This window comes from Egretta garzetta, unplaced genomic scaffold (genome assembly GCF_000687185.1).
Source record: "Egretta garzetta isolate BGI_Z169 unplaced genomic scaffold, ASM68718v1 scaffold81, whole genome shotgun sequence".
Taxonomy (NCBI): Eukaryota; Metazoa; Chordata; class Aves; order Pelecaniformes; family Ardeidae; genus Egretta; species Egretta garzetta.
Genome location: NW_009258671.1, coordinates 9,265,651 through 9,270,852, shown reverse-complemented (window position 1 = coordinate 9,270,852; position 5,202 = coordinate 9,265,651).

Below are 5,202 nucleotides of genomic sequence, written 5' to 3'. Positions count from 1 at the left end.
TGGAGAGAAGAGGGCTCCTCTTTCTATTTACACATACCTAGGCGCCTCTCTGTAGCAAAGCAGTCCGCAAGGACCACGAAACTGCAGCAAAAAAAAAAAAAAAAAAATTCCAAACCCAAAAAACCAAACCCGCAGAGCTGAAAATGGGTATTTGAAAAACCGTATGTGACAAAAAAACTTGGTGATTTTGTTTTCTCATGCCCTTACTTCTAAGCCAGCTGCACAGCCAAGCTCAGGCTGCTTGGCCCTTATAACTCTCTTGGCACCGAGTCAAAAGCTGATAAGCATTTGGGCGAGACAGCTCAACTGCTGTGCTGGAAGAAAAACAGCTGCCATGATTGCTGTTTGATTGAGAGCGCTTACACACACTCACAAAAAAACATATCGGACTGCAAAGACGGGCCACAAATGCCTGAGGATTCAGCTTCAGAGGATCAACACACATTTCCCTTAAAAAAAAAAAAAGTTTTATATAGTTTCTCCTCCATTCCCCCTCCCCCTTTTTTTTTTTTAAAGAAAACGTACTGCGTCGACTTGCTTTTCTTCTTCCCATCCCCCCTCCATAACCTCAAGCAAACTCGAGGAATTGTGCCAAAAGTCCCGTTGCTAGTTACCAAGTGCATTTTTTTAAACGTCCCTTTGATACTTCTTTCCCTCGTGCTTGCCATGGAACATGCAAGTACGATAATCTTTCCATTACTTACAAGGAGTAATTAAAAAAGAACTTCTAGCTCAACGTTCCTTTCTCTTTTTCTCTCTTAAGGGGCAAAAGGAGGGAAACAAGGGGGAGAAGGATATTTTTTTCTCTTTGCCGAGTCCAACATTTGGCTTTTTCCATTTGTGGCAGATCACTGTAACGCTATTGTAAAACAACTTCCTGCCCCTTTTGGCTCACGTTCCAGAAGCTGCTAGGCTAAGTTCATAGCACAAACTTTTTTTCCCCCTTGCCGAAGAAGAGAGACAAAAAAAAAAAAAAAATTTCCTGCAAATTATTTTCCCCCTTTTCTGGCTAATGGACTCACAAGGTGAATTTATTGCAGCTCTTTAAGAATGTTACACAAGAGACGTCGGTATCCCAGCTGGATAATTCATAAGCTGAAAAGGTGGGGTCATTATAAATGTCTGTCTGTCTGCGTCCGTGTGTGTGTGTGTCCGTGTGTGCGTTTCAATTTTGCAATTTTGAATTGTAAGTCTTAATACCACCAGGTGGATAATGAGCTGAGCTGCTTCATCTGTCGTACTAATTTGTGTATCTATCATAGCACAGATCATTGGCTTAGTATATACAGCCTCCTACTTTCCAATTGCTTTTGTACTCTAAGGTGACCTGCATCTCTCTCGTCTTCCTCCCCTCCTCTAAATGCTCAGCCTAATGAAAGTACCCACCGAGAGCTTCTAAACCCTCCCTGCTAGAAATGGGAGATGTTGCAGTCTCTCTGCTATAAGCCAAAAAGGAAAAAAATAAGGCCTCCACGACTTGCTCTCTCACGATCTCCCTCTCTCTCCCTCTGTTTCTCTCATAGCAACAGCATTTCTTGGTACGCCTGCTTTGGCATACATCAGCATTTCTACCCGTCCAAGTGTCCTTTTGCGTCACATCTCGCCATTTCACTCAACCAATGAAATCTCCTTGTTGCAATAAAAATATATATACTTTTTCTGTTATTGGTATATTCAAAAAAACGTCTTTGTGGAAAATGTTACCATTAGAAAAAAAAGGGATTACATGGTTACTTAAGGAAAGTCATAGTTGTCCCTCTCCTTCAAAATTTACTTTGCTTATGCTATCATTGCTTTCCTGATGCACTTTTAAAACAGCTAAGCAGTTTCAACTAATTGGAAAAGTCAATACCATGCGTTTCTAAGACTTTGTAAAATATTCCTCAGGAAAAAAGACAATTAATTGATATTTTATTCCTCTAAATATTGACCACGAGGTAATAGAAAAAAAATGCAATAGAAAAAGAAAACCGGTAGATGTGAGTTTCTATCCCTTGCAACTCCCAGATCCCATCCAAAGAGGCTGCTCTCCAACCTTCTGCTTAAAAATGCACTGTCCTGCAAAATGGAGCAGAGGTCTTTAGAGTGGCGGATTTTTTTCCAAGACGCGTTTCCTTCTTACATAAACTCACATGGTTTTTAAAAATGCAGTATTTAAATGATCAGCTGAGGTAACGATGGTGGTAAATACTATTTACAATATACCTACATCCATTCCAAGAGCTGTGCGGACTCTGCCTAACTGGTAAGACCGGCCAAAGCAAGCACTACTGAGAACAGTATATACTGTATTTGATGGAAAATACTTTCTACCTATACGTCGTCAAGTATACGAAAACCCATCTCACTGTTTTCAGGCCTGACTTTAAATCCCATTTGCTCTATTAAATGCCCAATATTAGCCAAGTCTAGAAAGTACAGGGTAGCACATGTGGGTTTCTCGGAACTGGCTGGCTGTGCCACATCTTGAACGACTGCTGCAGTGGCATATTTAAGGAACCTCTGTTACACATTTTTATCCAGCCTCAAATCTCAAGAAAATGCTCAACCACTGGCATTCTGAGGAGAATAAACATTTCTTTTGTAAGCCAAATATATGTTTTATGGTTTACCCTTACCAACTTTTCTTTTTTTTTTTCATGGTGTGAAACCACAAAATGTTTTTAATATTTATTTTTAGGGAATTATAGTAAAAGCATACTAGGGATTATCAGGACATAGCTGACAAGATATTTAAACAGTAACTTTCCCACAAATTTTTATTTCAGTAAAATGACACCTAGTAATTCTGACTTCTTCTAATAACTTTGGTGTCTATTGCATACAGACTCTGGATGCATATGCATAAATTCTGGGTGGTTAAAAAGTAAAAGCAAGCAAAATTTGTGGATAACAGACTAAGCAGCAGACAGCCATAATGTCCAGCTAAAACTCTTATCATTTTTGTTTAAAAATAATGGCATGATATTCATGATCATATTTAAGAGAACATGCACTGATGAAAATGTTAACCCAAGACAGAGAAAAAAAAAAAAAAAAAAAAAAAGAGATTATATGCGATAGTGCATTCGACAACTCTTAATGCCGATGCCATGTAAAAGACAGACCTGTTCTTTCGGGAAGGGTCAGACTCAAGTGTATGAATAGCTTAGCTTAGCTTACTTGCATTTCATAGTTTTTCTGAATGACTTTCCCCCTTTTTTCTCAGACACTATTTTTAGCTCCTTATTTATTTTTGTACTTCCTATATAAAAATACACATCTCCCTTGTTCTTTACTCTCCATACCTATATCCCTTCCTTTCTCACTTTTTGTATAAATGTGAAAACAGCTGAGTTTCGTCCCTGATTTCGCCTGTCTCATAACTGGGATAATTCTGGTGCATTTGGGGGGTTAAAAGCCTTTACACAATTATGGCTCAGATTCATTCACTGGAAGTTATCCTTCTTCGAGGAGATATGTAAATGCATTATATCTGTCACCATAGTTGTAAAATAAGACTGAAAGTCTTTAAGGTTACCGCAGTACTAAAAAATAAGGATTCAGGAAAGAGGAAAACACTAAGTCCAAGTTGTAACCTTCACTTAATAGAAATGGAATTCCAGAAAGGGAAGTGGTGGAATTATTTTAGGATTCATCACGCCTGAATAAATCCAAATTACGTAAATAGTAATAAGCCACTATTTTCACACCGCGGTTTATGCTATTACATAATTTTATAACCTCTCTCTTTCCCCTTATCACAAGTTCTGTCTATTGGAAACGCATTACAGATACTCCTGCTATACACCAATCCATTTGCTTGTATTTTAACACAAGAGTGGTATCTCTGTTCTTTCCTCTCGGTTTTATGTGATACAGTCATCAACGCTAAGGTCAGCTCTAAACAGATTCGTGATTTTTTTTCTTTCTAAATAATGTAACTCTAAATAATAGAATATGGGGTGGTTACTAATCTAACAACCTCCTGAAATGTTTAATAAAAAATGATCGGGTACATGATTATTTAAAAAATAGTCCAATCAAACATATTTCTTTTTTAAGATTAAGCTATCCAGAAAAGTGTAAATTCACACTTCTGGATTTTTTAAAATCGTCTCATTAAAATAATTCCAGTACATGTTACAAGAAACATCAGCAAGAATAGCTTTACTGAAGATTTAGACAGCTTTTCTTTTTAAAGACATTCTCCAGAGATTAAAAATAATAATAATAAAATTATATAAAAGCAAAACAGTCTTCTCCATCGTTCCCTAAGGGGACTGAAGGTGCTCTGTGGGGTTATAGCTAGTGTACACTTCATAGGAAGGACAGGACTTACACTTTGTACAGGTTATTTGGGAAAGTTCTATTCCACTGGTGAATAACGCGCATTAATTGTGATCGATCGGTGGTGTATTAAATATTGGGGGAAAAACATTTAAATACCAAATAAAGACAATTTTGAAGTAAGTGATTCCGAACTGTAAAGGCAAGCTAAACAAGGATATATTTCCACACTCTTCCCTTCAAAACATAAGAAAGCATTTTGTAAAAACGCTTCCTTCAGTACACTGTATTTTAACAGTAATGTTTTATAGCAAACTTGGCATTAAAGTGGTATCAACACAAATGAAACTCTGGCAGTAAGACAACTGTTTTGTTTTCTAATTTTTTTTTTTTTTAAAGAAAGGAGGCATTAAACAGTGCATAGCATTAGCAGCTTTTTAAGGGGTGTTACCGACACAATTTTGTTTATTTTGCAATTTTTTTTTTTTTTTACTATACAGAACTGTACGCTTGAAACTGACGGTATTAATATATTGCTTATAGACCATGCTTCCTCATGAAAATTTACATCAGCAGCTGCAAATCAAAGCCCGATACAAGATTTTATTTACCGGCTTCCACTTAGTTATCATAAATATGCTACAAATTTCCTGGAGGCTAACTGAACTGCAAACACGTATTTGCGACGGAGGGGTGCAAGCTGGAACCTAAAGCAATGAATGGCAGAGTCACATCTAGTTTTGCGGCCAGATAAGAAGCAAGCTCCTCAGCTGTAAAATACCACGACTTTATTTTACCCAAAAAACTTGACCTACAACTCTGCACCGAGTTTCCCCTGGCACAGCTAAGTCATGCTCTGGCAGACGGTAATTTATTCCTCACGCTGGGAGCAGACAACACCGCTCCACGCTCTGCCATCACTCGCCCTCCTTG